Raw genomic sequence first — 15,974 nt, 5'->3', positions numbered from 1 at the left:
CTAATTTTTTGTAGTTTTAGTAGAGACGGGTTTCACTATGTTGACCAGGATGGTCTCGATCTCCTGACCTCGTGATCCACCCGCCTCAGCCTCCCAAAGTGCTGGGATTACAGGCTTGAGCCACCACGCCCGGCCTCTTTATACATATATATATATATATATTTTTTTTTTTTTTAAAGATGGGGTTTCACCATGTTGGTCAGGCTGGTCTTGAACTCCTGACCTCAGGTGATCCGCCCGCCTTGGCCTCCAAAGTGCTTGGATTACAGGCATGAGCCACCACACCTGGCCGTAGGTGGGCTACTTCTTAGACTGGTTCTAGGGGCAGAAAAGGAGACCAGATGTAAGACTCCAAAGAGCAGTTGTGATCCTGGTGGCCACTTTAAATCCCTATCCCTAGCACTGTGGAGAACACAAAAATGTATAATGTCTGTTTTCTTCCTTTTTTTTTTTTTGAGACCAAGTCTCGCACTGTCGCCAGGCACCAGGCTGGAGTGCAGTGGCGTGCTCTCAGCTCACTGCCACCCCTGTCTCCCAGGTTCAAGCAATTCTCCTCCCTCAGCCTCCCGAGTAGCTGGGATTACAGGCATGTGCCACCACGCCCAGCTAATTTTTGTATTCTTAGCAGAGATGGGGTTTCACCATGTTGGTCAGGCTGGTCTTGAACTCCTGAACTCATGAACCACCTGCCTCGGCCTCCCAAAGTGCTGGGATTACAGGCATGAGCCACCTGCGCCTGGCTCTCCCCCAACTTTTTTTTTTTTTGAGACAGAGTTTCACTCTTGTTGCCCAGGCTGGAGTGCAATGGCGCGATCTCGGCTCACCGCAACCTCCGCCTCCTGGGTTCAGGCAATTCTCCTGCCTCAGCCTCCCGAGTAGCTGGGATTATAGGCACGCGCCACCATGCCCAGCTAATTTTTTGCATTTTTAGTAGAGACGGGGTTTCACCATGTTGACCAGGATGGTCTCGATCTCTTGACCTCATGATCCACCCGCCTCGGCCTCCCAAAGTGCTGGGATTACAGGCGTGAGCCACCGCACCCGGCCCCCCTTTTTTTTTAATAATTAAAACGGGGTTACACCATGTTGGTCAGGCTGGTCTTGAACTCCCGAGCTCAGGTGATCCGCCCGCATTGGCCTCCAAAGTTCTTGGATTACAGGCGTGAGCCACCAAGCCCGGCCTTCTTTTTTAATTTTTAAAATTTTTGGTAGAAGTTGGGGTGTCACTGTGTTGCCCGGGCTAGTCTCAAACTCCTGGCCTCAAGCGATTCTCCTGCTTTGGCCTACCAAAATGCTAGGACTACCTGCATGAACTACCATGTACTGCCCATTACTCTTACAGAGATTATGAAGTCTAAGAATGTAGACTTTACCCTAACAATTTCATTATCAGATTATGCATTTAACATGGAATGACAATCTGACAGTAGCCTGCAGAGTTAACCAGCCGGCAGGGCTTGACACTAAAGGCAAACTGTTTTGGTTTTGTTTTAGACGGAATCTCATCCTGTTGCCCAGGCTGGAGTGCAGTGCTGCCATCTCGGCTGACTTCAACCTCTGCCTCCTGGGTTCAAGAGATTCTTCTGCCTCAGCCTCCCGAGTAGCTGGGACTACAGGAGCATGCCACCACGCCTGGCTAATTTTTGCATTTTTAATAGAGGTGAGGTTTCACCATATTGGCCAGGCTGGTCTCGAACTCCTGGCCTCCTGATCCGTCCGCCTTGGCCTCCCAAAGTGTTGGGATTAGAGGCAGAGCCACCGCGCCCGGCCACAAACTGTCTTTTAAAAACAGGAAAAAGAAAGGTAATATATATTTTAAGAAGGTCCAATTTTAGGGGAGACAATAAGCTTGGGTTAGGCATCTGAAGTCAGAAGATACGGTAAAAGAAACACACGTGCAAACTCCAGCAGGCACCAGCTAGACTTGAGTAGAGACAGCAGGTCCAAGTGGAGGTACAAGTTGGAAAGGTGCAGCTGCGAGGGAGGGCGAAGGTGGGCTACACCCACGCAGGGAGCCCTTTGCTTGACAAGCAAAGCAGGCGAGACTCAGGGATGCTGCTGGTGTGACGGCGGTCGTGGTAATGGTGGTGAGGGTGCTGGCAGCTAACAGATCTTGAGCGTGCCAGGCCCTGAGCTGAGTCCTCTATGGGCAGAATGTCGCTGCTCACGGACAGCGGCCCCAAGAGGACCAGGTGATTTAGTGATCTAGCCTCCTCCCGCGGTGCAGGGCTGATTTCACCTTCTCTGGAACACACGTGCGAACCTCCGTCCCGGGAGGGAACCAGTATCCTGCCCTGACGCTGAGAAGGGCTCCCCTTATCTGAGAGGGACGCGCCAGCCGAGGGGCGACCAGGGCTCGGCCTCTCCCGCTCCCGCCCCGCCCCTCCCCAGGCAGCCGCCCCTCGCCCGCCAGGGGGCGACTCCGCGCGTCCCGGGAGCGCCCACCCCGCGGGCCGGGCCACGCGGCACCCGGCTCTCCCTAGGTCCCCGCCCTGCCGGCCCGCGCGCCCGGCGGGAGCGTGCGGGGCGGTGGGCGCGGGGTCACGTTGGGCGGCGTAGACAAAGGCGGGCGCGCGCACGTCCTGACGCAGCCTGGGCCCGCGGCGGCTGCAAGGGCGGGAGGAGGCGGTCGCCGCGGGATTTGGAGCCGCTGAGCCTCGCGGTCGGTGAGTAGGAGGGAGCTGGCCCTTTCCCTCAAGGTCCCCGGCCGCCTGGGGGCCGAGATCGGGGCGCGAGGGCCGGGCTCGGGCGGCCGTGCGGGGCCTGCGGTCCGGGACGCCCCGGCGACGCCGCGCCAGCGTCAGGAGGGACCATCGCCGCGCCCTGGGGATCCCCGGCGGGTGGAGCGGGTGCTCCCCGCCCGCGGTGGAACGGTCCGCGCCCGCCGGGAGCCCCGGCCACCCGCCTCTCGGCTCCACTGCCCACCGAGCCCGGCTCTTCGGGACCCCTCGCCTCCCCCGAGTCCCAGGTGTCCGCATCCCTCCCGACCCGGGAGTCTGGGAATGTGGGTGGCGAGGGCTGCGGGGCGTTGGAGCACCAGGAAGGGCCTTTCCCTGTCATTCCCCTTCCTGTGTTCTCTGGCTGCCCTGGGATGCATGCCTTTCCCTTCTCTTTTTGCAAATGCATGCTCCCATTTTTCTTTCTTTAGGATTTCTTAACTCCCGAAATCCCTTGCCTTTCCCTTTTTTATTTCAGCGCCCTCCGAGGCATCTACTCCCACTGGGTCTTGTTTATTTCCTCGCTTTCCATGTCACGGAGGGCTGAAGTTTAGGTGTTCAAAAGTTGCAGAAAATAGCCTATAGGAGACATAGGGTGTAGCTTGATGGAAATAAGTTCCATCACGTGCCAAGCATCACCGTGGATCATCTCATTGATAACCTCGAGGTCATTTGAGGAATTTTGTTTCTGGTCCATTTTCCTTAATTTTGGCTGAACTTTGAGGAGCTCTGCTTAGTTTCATGTCTTGTAGATTATATCTCAATCCAAGGGAAATGGTGTGAAGAGCAGTTATACCATGCCAAAGTCTATGTAGGAAAAATCCTTTAATAATGCCAATCCGGTATACTTTTCAGCCTTTGAAAGAGAGTGCTTGTTTTTTTTTAACTTTATATTTTGGAGAATTTCAGACAGAGGAACGTAGATGGAATAGGGAACCAGGATGTAGTCGGTCTGGCCTCCTCGGCCACTTACCTGTGACTATTCCTGGTCCATCCACACCCCATCCATTTTCCCTCCCGTCTGTCTCAGGGAGAGCTTGATGCAAGATGAGTCCTTATTTGTCAAAAGTAGCTTCAGTTCCATGATGAAAACCACACTACGAAATCATACTTTTTGTTTTGGAACACAGCCTACTCTTATAAGGTCTTCAACTAAGAAACATGTAATAGAGTTGAAGAAAGAGCCGCAAAGAGTATCTTAACGTGATCAAACAGGTTAAAAGAAAAAGTATGGCTGGATTCAGCACTTTGGGAGGCCCAGGCAGGCCGATTGCCTGAGGTCAGGAGTTCGAGACCTGCCTGGCCAACATGGTGAAACCCTGTCTCTACTAAAAATACAAAAATTAGCCAGGCGGTGGGCCTGTAGTCCCAGCTACTCTGGAGGCCAAGGCAGGAGAATCGCTTGAACCCCAAAGGCAGAGGTTGCGGTGAGCCAAGATTGCCCCACTGCACTCCAGCCTGGGGGACAGAGCGAGATTCCATCTCAAAAAAAGAAAAAAAAAAAAAAAAAGAAAGAGAAAGTAAAAGAGAAAGAGAGAAAAAGGAGAGAGATAGAGAGAGAGAGTATAAAAGTATTTTAGATCTGGATGAGAACATCCAGAACACTCTGAGAACATCTGGAATGCTCTGTCCCATGTTTTCATTTTTTCTGAGCCCTTGCAGGTCAGAGAAGTTCAGTGACTTGTCCAGAGCCCCAGGTTGAAGGTGGAAATCCCACTTCTCCCTCCAGGCTGTCTTCCACAGACCCATGACTGCTTGCCTTCGGGTTCCCCTTCAGGAAAGAGAAATGTGTAGGAGGGCTGTGGATGAAGACACTTACATCCATGAAGGGTTTGGGTGGGCGAACGTGGGCTTTTCCACCAAATTCCAGAATTTAAGAGAACTAGGGAATATGCCTTAAATTATTTCTTAAAAATAGATTTGGGACAGACAAGAAGTTCTGATCATAGATTTTAGGGAACATGGTAAAATTTTGACCTCAGAAGCGGTATACCAGTTGGAGAATAAGAACAAGCTATAAAAGATCTAGATAACAGTCGCAGCTATTTAAGAAAGAGTTACTAAGGGAAACCAGAATGACTTCAGTTTACTCTTTTTCTGAGAGAACAACAGCATCCTCAGAAAGCCTTTCATACCATTAACAGATGCGAATCTGGGCTGCTTGGACTATGGGTTAGACTTTCTTAGAAAGCTATAATATGCATTTCCTAACAAAATGTATGCTATTAAATTTTCTTATCTCAACAAAGACTGGTAGATTGTTCCTCAATTTTCCTACCCTTAAAATGGGGATATTCTCCCTCTCCAAGGAACGCTGGGAACGAGCAAGTCCTCATGTTAGGGTTCTTTGAGTTTTCATGGAAGCTTAGGTTATTTATATGATGACATCGTTGTCAATTGCTTTCAGAATGGACTTTTCTTTTGTGAATTTGACCTAAATACGATAGTTGCCATGCATGTCCAGTTTATGGAAGTACCACTGCAGTGGCAGCATTTGTGTGTCTTGGTAAATCATTACCCCTAAAAATGGAAGAGGGAGGAGGAGGAGACTGTGTTGTGTGTGTTTATTTTGTGTTTGGTGTATGGAGTGCTGGGGCTAGTCTATCCGGAGGCTAGCCTAACTTGCTAAGTGGTTTCTGCTAAAGAAAAACCCACTTTTCTTATGTGTTCTTGTCACCAAAAGTTAGCTTTTTTTTAAAAACAAAACAAAACAAAACAAAACCCTCTTAGCTATGTGGAGATTATTTGACCTTGGTTAAACATGAACTGTACTGCAGAATTGTTTGTTCAGGTAAAGCAGAGCCTCATTATGGCATGTCATTTACTTCCTACTGTGTCATGGTGCTCATGGGGAGAACTTCGTGGAATATCATCCGTTCCGTGTATCACTAAACCATGTAATAGTGTATACTATGACTAAGGTTTTTTAAGAGAATAGAATTTCAGAGTTAGAAGGAGCCTTCTAAGTGCTTAGCGTTTTCCCTAAGTCCTTTAATATCCTCTTTCACCTTTAAAACACATACAGACAAGTGCACATGCCACATAAACACAGAGGCTCACCTAGGGCTCTCTTCATTTGGCCTCATGTAATAATTCTTAGTATGTTTGGATACCATCTCCAGTTAATTTGTAAGCTGAAGATTTGCAGTAATAGAAAAGTGCTTTGTAAAATAGGAGTGTAGTATGTTTGCGCTTGACATTTTTTTATTTTGCAGAGAGGGTCTCTATCTGTGCCCAGGCTGGAGTGCAGTGGCATGGTGAAGGTTCACTGCACTCTCAACTTCCCTGGCTCAAACAATCCTTCTACCTCGGACTCCTGAAGGGTTGGGATTACAGGCATGAGCCACCACGTTCAAGAAAAGCTGAATGTTTTTTTTTTCTTTTTTGAGACAGAGTCTCACTATGTCACAGCTCAGGATTGATCTCAGCTCACTGCAACCTCTACCTCCTGAGCTCAGATTATCACCCTGCCTCAGCCTCCTGAGGAGGTGGGATTACAGGCATGTGCCACCATGCCCAGTTAATTTTTAGTAGAAATGGGGTTTCACCATGTTGGCCAGGCTGGTCTCGAACTCCTGACCTCAGGTGATCGACCGGCTCAGCCTCCCAAAGTGCTGGGATTACAGGCGTGAGGCACTGTACCCAGCCGAAGCTGAATGATTTATTCAAGGACACGTAAATCAGATAGTAGAGTTGTGCCTGGAACCTAAGAGTAGTCCTGGTTCCAGATCTAAGCCCTTTCAGCTGTACCTGTATCTATTTCTTCACCTTGGAAAAATAGGCAGGAAAATATATACATACACACACACACAGACACACTCACAGACACACACACACACACGCACGTATGCATATATCTTTCTTTCTTTGCCAGTTGAAGGTATATTATTTTTAGAGTTTCCTTTAAAAATTTTTCATCAGTGCTGTCCCTTAGAAATACTATATGTGCTATGTACACAATTTAAAATTTTATATTAATGCCTTTTTTTTTTTTTTTTTTTTTTTTTTGAGACGGAGTTTCGCTCTTGTTACCCAGACTGGAATGCAATGGCGCGATCTCTGCTCACCGCAACCTCCGCCTCCTGGGTTTAGGCAATTCTCCTGCCCCAGCCTCCTGAGTCGCTGGGATTACAGGCACACGCCACCATGCCCAGCTAATTTTTTGTATTTTTAGTAGAGACGGGGTTTCACCATGTTGACCAGGATGGTCTCGATCTCTTGACCTCATGATCCACCCGCCTTGGCCTCCCACAGTGCTGGGATTACAGGCTTGAGCCACCGCACCCGGCATATTAATGCTTTTTTAAAAGCACAAAGAAATAGATTGTGTTGATTTAGTCATTCCACAGGAGACAGTGAGTGTGTGTGTGTGTGTCTCAAAACATCACATTGTACCCTGTAAATATGTAAAATTATTAGTATCAATTTTTAAAAAATTGACAGGCAGTAATTTTACATATTTATAGTGTATATGTAATATTTGCATATATGGAGAGAATGTGTAATAATAAAATCAGTATTTAGGTTATCCAGCACCTGAAACATAAATCATTTCTTTTTCTTTTTCTTTTTTTTTTTTTTTTGAGTTGGAGTCTTGCTCTATTGCCCAGGTTTGAGTACAGTGGTGTGATCTTGGCTCACTACAAACTCTGCCTCCTGGGTTCGAGCAGTTCTGTGCCTTAGCCTCCCAAGTAGCTAGGATTACAGGCACCCACCACCATGCCCGGCTAATTTTTTGCATTTTGAGTAGAGATGGGGTTTCGGTGATCTTGAACTCCTGACCTCATGATCTACCCCCCTTGGCCCCCCAAAGTGCTAGGATTGTGGGTGTGAGCCACTGCATCTAACATACATCTTTTCTTTGTGTTGGGAACATTTCAAATCTTCTGTTTTAAAATACACATGAAATTGGCCAGATGTGGTGGCTCATGCCTGTAATCCCAGCACTTTGGGAGGCCGTGGTGGGTGGATCACTTGAGGTCAGGAGTTTGAAATCAGCCCGGCCAACATGATGAAACCCCTTTTCTACTAAAAATACCAAAAAAAACCCCAAAAGACAAAAAACTAGCCTGGTTCCATGGCCTATGCCTGTAATCCCAGGTACAAGGGAGGCTGAGGCACGAGAATCGCTTGAACCCAGCAGGCGGATATTGCAGTGAGCAGAGATTGCGCCACTGCACTCCAGCCTGGGCCACAGAGTGAGACTCTGTCTTAAAAAGAAAAAAAAAAAAGCATATCTAAATATACACATATATACACACACACACATATGTATATACATACATACAAGAAATTGTTAACTATAGTCATCCTGTTTTGCCATTGAATACTGGAATGCATTTGTTCCATCCAAGTTTTTTTTTTTCCAATTCATTAACCACCCTTCCCCGCCTCTGATATCTATTATATTCTACTGTCTACCTCCATGAGATCCTTTTTTGCTCTTGCAAGTGAAACTCAATTTAATTTTTTTTAAAATTTATAAAGTAAAAAGAAACAGGTGAAAATAATTTTAACAATATATTTTATTTAACCTAGTTTATCCAAAATAGTACTTCGATAAGTAATCAATATAAAAATTATTAATGGGTTATTTTACATGCACTGTTTTCCTACTAAGTCATGGAACTCTAGTGTGTATTTTACATGCACAGCACAGTTCAAGTGCTCCAAGGTCACACATGGCTAGTAGTTGCTCTGTTGGACTGCAGAGAATCACTGTCAGTGGAACATAAAGATGAAGGAACGTTTTATTTTGCTTAGTAATGTTCAGGTCTGTGGTTAGAGTTTGCGGTTGTGGTCGTTGGCTTTTTCTTTGATGTTTTAGTGATTTTTCTCTGCACAATTACAAGTATTTTGAATTTGCAGAGACATGACAAAAAAGTCTGATGTCACAAATTTGTGCGTTTGTGATGAAAAGCTTTCCTTTTTTTAAAACAGGGTCTTGCTGTGTTTCTCAGGCTGGAGTGCAGTGGCACCATCATGGCTCACTGCAGCCTCAGCCTCCTGGGTTCAAGCGATCCTCCTGCCTAAGTCTCCCACATAGCTGGGATTACAGGAATGCACCACCATGCCTGGCAAATTTTTATATTTTTAGTAGAAGTGGGATTTCTCCTTTTTAGCCAGGCTGGTGTTGAACTCCTGTCCTCAAATGATCCTCCCACTCAGCCTTCCGGAGTGTTGGGATTACAGGTGTAAGCCACTGTACCTGGCTAATGATATGTCTAAATTTAAAAGACTGACCATGTCAAGTATTGGTGAAGATGTGGAACAAGTGGGACTTCCCTCTGTTGTTAGTGGGAATACAAAATGGTACAACACATTTAGAGAACTGTTTTACAAAAGCTGAAACACATACTTAACCTTAGAATTTGTCATTCCACTCCTAGGTATTTACCCAAGAGAAATGAAGTATATGTCCATACAAAGACTCGCTAACTATAGTTGACTATAGGTAGTAGCTTTATTGTAATAGCCTCAAGCTGGAACAACCTTAGTGTCCGTCAGTAGGGGAATGGATGAAGAAGCTGTGGTATATCCATATACTGGAATACACCTTAGCAATCAAGAGGAAGAAACTTGACACATGCAGTAATGTGGATGGTTTTCAAAATCATTAGGCAGAGTGAAGTAAACTGGCTAAGAAGATTTTTTTAAACAAGAAAAAGGCAAGGAAGCTGCTTCTAATTACATACACAGTACTCACATGTCAACTGGTATTGAAATTGAGCCATCAGAGCAGTGTTCAGGTCATATAATGAATTGTCTTGGGTTTTAAAGCTCCAGCAAATCAAATTGTCCTCATCAAAATATCCGTCCTTTTTTGGTTTTGTTTTCTGTTTTTTGTTTTGCCAGCTTCAAGAGATGGTTCTGTTGCTTTGGGGTGAACTTGGTACCAGTGCCATGTTACTTATCCAGTTCTAACTCAAAGTTTTGGAGGCCATAATGATCTTACATAAGACCAAGGCCCTGAACCCAACCATGTTCTGTCTTCCCTGTGAGTCAAGTTATCCTTTGGCAGGTTGGATCCTGGCTTTGTCTTGGGTGATTTATTTTTATCCAGGATGATGCCAGCTGTGTGTGTTGTGGGTTTTCAGCACTTCAGGTTTACATCAACCAAGTCGCTCTGAGAGCTATCCTGTCTCTTTGGAAACATCTGTGCACTTTCCCCACTAAGCAGCAGCATCCTGTTCGAACAAATTTCCTAGACTCTACTAGTCCCGATACACTCGACAGTAAATTCAGCCTAGCACACATTTCCTTGTGTCTGTGTGTGCGTGTTTGTTTACATCACAGACATCACAGTTGGGGCATTTGGTAAGCCTGTGTCCTGGCAGTAAACGAGGAGAAATGAATGGCTTTTCTCTGAATTGCAACCCACCCCAAAGCACGTGAGGAGTCAGCCTGGGGAGCAGGAAATGCACTAGACTGGGCATCAGAGGGGAGTTGTATTCCTGCCTCTGTTACCAGCCAGTTTTATAACTTGTCCCAGTCATTGAACCCTTCCAGGGGTCAGTTATTCAAGCCATAAAATGAAGAAGTTGGACTAGAATTCTGAAAGGGTAACTAATAAAGTTGTGATTTGTCATCATTTTATTTTTAATGCCTCCAGCTTTATGGTGATTTAGCAGTAGATGCTTCTGTCTGTTGAGAATTTTGTGCCAAGCACTGCACTGATAGCTTGATAGGCATCACGTTCAGTCCTCACAACAATACCACAGGATCTGTATTGTTCCCACTTTACAGATGAGAAAACAGAAGCATGAAATGTTACTTTTTTGAGGTCAGACAGCCAGAAAGTAGGGAAGGCTGGTTTTGAATGTAGCTTGTCTGATTCCATGTATGTTTGACCATCATGCTTTACTGCTTCCCTGACATTCTGCAATTTTAAATAAAGACATAAGGACAAAAAACTTGTTTCAGGAAGGAATTTTAGAAGACATCTGGTCTAACTACCCTAATGTATCTGCCACTCTGCAGCATGCAGATGTAGGTAAAGGTCTCCCTACACAGCCTATTCTTTTCGAATCTTAGGTTCTTTTAAACATAGCTTTACTGAGATACAATTCACCTATTGCAAGTGTACAGTTCAGTGGGATTTATTATGTTCACAGATGTGTACAGTCATCAACATAGTCAGTTTTAGAACATTTTTATCACCTCAGAAGGAAACCTTTTAGCCATCAATCGCGTGTCTCCCCACTCTTGCCCGCTCTAAAGTAACGATAATCTACTTTCTGTCTGTGTAGATTTGCCTATTTTGTGTAAATGGAATCAATATGTGGTCTTTTTGATGAGTTTCATTTACTTAGTCTGATGTTTTGAAGATTCGTCCATGTCATAGCTTGTATCATTTCTTCATTTTTATGGCCAAAGATGCCATTGTATGGATGCACCATTTTGTTTATTCAGGCATCAGTTGATGGACATTTTGGTTGTTTCTGTCTTTTGGCTGTTCTGAATAATGCCACTATAAGTATTCATGTGCGATTGTTTTGTGTAGACGGTTTGTCTTTCTCTTGGGTATATACCAAGGAGTGGAATTGTGAGGGATATGGTAACTTTGTTTACCATTCTCCCAGCTGCATTATCTTACATTCCCACCAGTAAAGCATGAGGGTTGGATTCTTAGTATACTGAGCTAGAATTTATACCCCATAACTACGAACTATAACACCAATTCCCTTGCGTCAGATGTCTCAAGCAAATCCATTTTTTCTAGGTGACAGCCAGCCTGGTCTAGCCTTCTAACTGCTCTCCAGTACTGAAGGGCTTCCACCAGGTTTTATGTCCTGGGATGTTGTTCTAGATCCTCACCACCTCTCTCTCTTTTTTTTTTTTTTTTTTTTTTTTTAAATTTCTTTTTTAAAGATGGGGTTTCCCCATGATGGCCAGGCTGGTCTTGAACTCCTGACCTCATGTGATCCACCCACCTCGGCCTCCCAAAATGCTAGGATTACAGGCATGAACCACCTCTCTTATGAATATGCTCCCTCTCCTTTTTTTTTTTTTTAAGAGAACTAGATGCCTTTTACTTATGGGTGATTTGTGCTCAGAGATGGTTGTCTTCTTAGTTTCAGTTGTCCTTACTCAGTTAACTGTTAAGAACCCTTAACTCGGTAGTCTCAAATGGTTACACATTTGAATCGCTCGAGTGTCTTAAGAACAAATCTAGATTGTACCTGCAGAGATTCTAATTTCTTTAATCTGAACTGAGGCCCAGTGATGCAATTCAGCGTCCTGAGTAGAGAACCAGTGCAGCCTTTAGCAGCCAGGGGATGGCTCTGTCTGGGTCTCTGAGGGTCCACATGGCTTATGCCCCTGCCATCTGTGCATGGATAGCAGCTGTCCTGATTCAGATTTACTGTGAGAGTCTCAGTTTTTGCTCATGTGTTTGCACAGAGTGCCATATTGAAGCCTCAAGCATTTATGTTCCTGTTTTCTAGAGAGGTCCCGCTTGCCCCCAGTATTCTCTGCAGACACTGGCTGTGGCCGTGTTTTCCTCTGTGTCAGGCCATGTGCATTTTCTGGATAGGAAAGCATGCTCCAGGTATTTTAGGGGCTTGTAAACACCTTTAGGCACAAGTGGTAGTTGAAAACCTCATTAGTGTAATGTCATTACTTCTTGGGGAATACCTTCAAATCCTCCTTCTCCTTCCTAGTGATGGGCTTAGATGAATAGTATTCCATTATATCCTCTTTTGGGGGACATTGATGTTTGTTTTGATACTACAGACAATGGTGTAATCAGTAACCCAGTATATTATCACTTTGCTCATGCTTTAGAATACAGGGTTTATACACTTTTGCGCTACTGACGTTTGGGGCTGGACAGTTCCTCATTGTGGGAGCTGTCCTGTGCATTGTAAGATGTGCAGCTTCATCTGCCCTGCACGCTGCACTAGGTGCCAGTAGTGGCACTCCCGTCCTGAGTAGTGGCAGCCAAAAATTCCTGCAGATATTGCCAGATGTTCCCAAAGGAAGTAAAGAAATTATGCTTGGTTGGGAACCATTGGTCTGATTTATCCTTAGGATAAATTTCTAGAAGTGGAATTGCTGGATCTAAGGTTAAGTATGTTTAAAGTTTTGGTGGCAGTTGCTAAATTGTTCTTCATAGACGTTGAACCCATTTTACACTCCAACCAGCAGTATTTGAGGATGTTTTCTCATTCTTACCAGTACAGTGGTTTATCACAATTTCTTTGCCATCTCACTGTAGTTTCAATGTGAATTTCTCTGTTTTATGGGTAATCTTTTTATTGAACACTTACTGTTTGCCAGGTACATTGTGTTTTTTGTGGATTTTGTGTCCTACGTTGTAATGCCTCCCTCTCTAAGCCTTCTTGAAGTTTGGTACCTAGAACTGAAGACTGAGTTTCTTCTGATCCTAATGAAATGATAATATGTATCCTTCATTGAGATCTAACATGTAACAGGCATTGTGCTTGGTGTGCTCCAGAAATACATGGATTCTAAAAATACATGTGTGATCTAAGCATGTGTTGATAAAGTGGCCTTTCTTTTACATTTTGAGTTGGCACAGGGCCTCTGTCTGCACATATTCTAGTAGTTATGGTCCCTGAGTTGGGCTGTATCACAGAGAGCTGGCTGAAAAGTATGTGACTCTGCAATTAGGAGCCACAATAGTCCCTGCCCAGTACTTTGTGATTGGGTCAGAATTGGTGTAGATGCCTTGATTTAAATTAAGTTCTCTTCTTTTCCAGGAGTCTGTTTTCTTTGTCAACAGTCATCAAAGTTTGAAATTATGACTTTTGTGTGCTTGTTTGTGGATGTGTGTCCTGAGGCCTGTCTCTTCACCACTGAACAACAGCTAACACCTGGTGTACCGTCTGGCACACACTGTGTGCCCAGTGAGTATTTATTGAATGAATGAACATCACTCCAAGAACTGAGGCCATTTGGAGACCTAAAGGCTCAGATTTGCCATTCCGTGGGTTGAAGAGTTAGGTTAGCTTAGTGATGGGCTCTGTTGCCTTCCTGGAATGGAGGCAGCTTCCTTCCTAAAGGCTCAGAACTGGCTGATTCTCTGGAATGTTTGGGCTGTGGAGGAACTTTGGCCCTGATGATTCTGGGTGAGTTTGGCTGGAATCCAGCTGTGGACGTTGAGAGAAAAAGTGAATATCCCTCTGAATGAATGGCTTCCCCAGCTCACATTCTTTAAGGGGCCATGCTTGTAGCTAGAAATTCCGGTTTGATTCAGTTCTGATGTGAATAGTTTTCTGATATTTCCAGACATCAAAGTCTGTATTAAGTGGACCTTACTTAAGCCACCAGTTATCTCTAGCTTTAATGATTTTTCAGTTTCTAAACATTGCCAGTTTGATAAACTCAGTTGGCTTGCTCTTTCCTCTACTTCTAAGAATTTGTGTGAGTATTGTTTAGTGTTGGCCAGATAACTTGTTAGGCCAGTTTGGTGTTCTCTGTCCTGGAGGCTGGCACTCAGAAAAAGGAACTCAGGGGGCGGGGTGGGGCGGGGTGGGATGGGACCGGGAGGGCAGCAGGGGAGAGGTCACTGCCTCTGAGCAGAGGAAAGACCAGCAAGGTCATGAGTGCAGACTCTTCATAGAAGGGGCAGATAGTGAGTATTTTCAGCTCTGCAGGCCATGGTCTCTGTCACATCTTTGCTTTTTGCATCTCTTTAAAAGAGTCTAAGAATGTAAAAACTTGTGAGCCTTTGTGAAAGACTATAGCCAGAGGTGGGTTGTGATTGGCCAACCCTTGAACTAGGTGAAGAAATTGGTTCATTGCAACATGTATTTACTGGTTTGGGGACATGAACCCAGAATAACCTTGGGAATTCCCAGTTGTGATCCTTGAAGGAGTGATCTACAATCTGGAAGAGGGTCAGAGTGACTCTGGTGTTGGTCACTTTGGGTCTGTGGAACTCAGTGTGACCCTTGCCAGTAGGACAGAGGCCCTTGCTGCCTCTTTCCCATGGCAGTGCTGTCCACGGGGAGTGGGAGACAGCAATAGAGGAGGAAAGGACCGGTTGCCTTGGTCAGGCCTAGGGACTTTGGTAACTCAGGTTACCAAAACCTGAACCACCTCCAGAACACCGTTAGAAAACTGGCATGTACAAGTGTTTATAAAAATGAAAGAGCATGTCTCTACCTTGAATTCTGAGAACACCACCAAATTCTGATACTGGGGTCCAGATCCTGATGGTTTTCTCTAATCACAAGAAGTTCTGTAGAGCAGGCTGGCTTGAAGGAAGTGCTGCTTCATTTTTAGGTATGTAGTTTGGGAGATAGGAAGGAGTAGGGGTTACAGAGCAGGGGCCTGGAGATGGATGCACTTGTCCTGCTTCCTACTCTCTGCCACCCTGGGTGACGTCCTTAATCTTCTCAGCCTCAGCGTCCTCGCCTATAGATCCGGATGACAATGACTCCACCGTACAGCCGTCATGAGGATCACGTGAGGGTGGTATATGTGAAATGCTCTTTAGTGCAATGCTTGGCATGTTGTAAGCACTCAGTCAATGTTAGCAATAGCAATGACAGTATGAAGTGGAAGGAAACGTAAGAAGTGGCCGTCAGAGCTAGGAACTAGGGTTCCTGACCCAGTGCCACTGAATAGCATGTCCTTGTAGCGTCCTCAGAAGTGTGTGAATGTCATGGAGCCATACAGAGGAACTGGGTCTGTGTCTACCTGTCTCAGCTTCCTGATGTGTAAAGTGGAAATCGTATAGATTGATGGGCTGGGGATAACCAAACAAGGTAACGAGAAGAGCCTTGAGTTCTCAGATTTTAAGGCAAAGTCAGTACTTGTTCATTTGTTCAATTTCTTAAACTTCTAAGTGTTTGGAAGAGCCTGAAGGTGATTGGTATGAAGCCAAAATGTTTGCCCAAGAGTTTTGGTAGGGTACCCCAAGTTCAGGGATTTGGAATGAGCGATGTAAAATTGGAATACTTCTGTGAGGTATTTGAAATAGTGGAATTTCAAAATGAGTGGCCAATGTGGGGGGAGGCTGGAGGAGTTTAATCTCTGTGGAAAATGTGACAAGATCTTGCAAATTTAAAAATGTGTATTTTTTCTTCCTCTGCAATTCCATTTCTAGGAATTTACCCTGAAAATCTATTTGCTAAGCTCATTTTGTATACTAAGTCATGCATGTCACCTGGTTATTCCTTACAGCATTATTTATACAAAAAAAGTAGAAATGTCAATGTTTAGCCTTGGGAGACTGGTCAACTAAATCATGGCACATTCTTAAGTTGAAAACTGTGCACTTGGAGA

General features: G+C 45.1%; 1 protein-coding gene across 4 annotated transcripts in view; it reads left to right on the top strand.

The window, feature by feature from the left end:
• Nucleotides 1–2,560: 2,560 nt before the first annotated feature.
• GPAT4 (glycerol-3-phosphate acyltransferase 4) overlaps nucleotides 2,561–15,974 on the top strand; it is a 39,181-nt gene continuing 25,767 nt past the window's right edge. For 2 of the 4 annotated variants that reach the window (XM_032288107.1, XM_032288104.1), the window contains exon 1: nucleotides 2,561–2,666. The gene's annotated coding sequence lies outside the window, so the exon portion shown is untranslated. Of the gene's footprint in view, nucleotides 2,667–15,148; nucleotides 15,455–15,974 lie in introns of those variants that run through there. The other 2 variants (XM_032288109.1, XM_032288105.1) reach the window with 2 other exon arrangements.

Source organism: Sapajus apella, unplaced genomic scaffold, assembly GCF_009761245.1.
Source record: "Sapajus apella isolate SASKATOON/1434 unplaced genomic scaffold, GSC_monkey_1.0 scaffold21, whole genome shotgun sequence".
NCBI lineage: Eukaryota > Metazoa > Chordata > Mammalia > Primates > Cebidae > Sapajus > Sapajus apella.
This window is presented reverse-complemented; position numbering and strand designations above follow the sequence as displayed.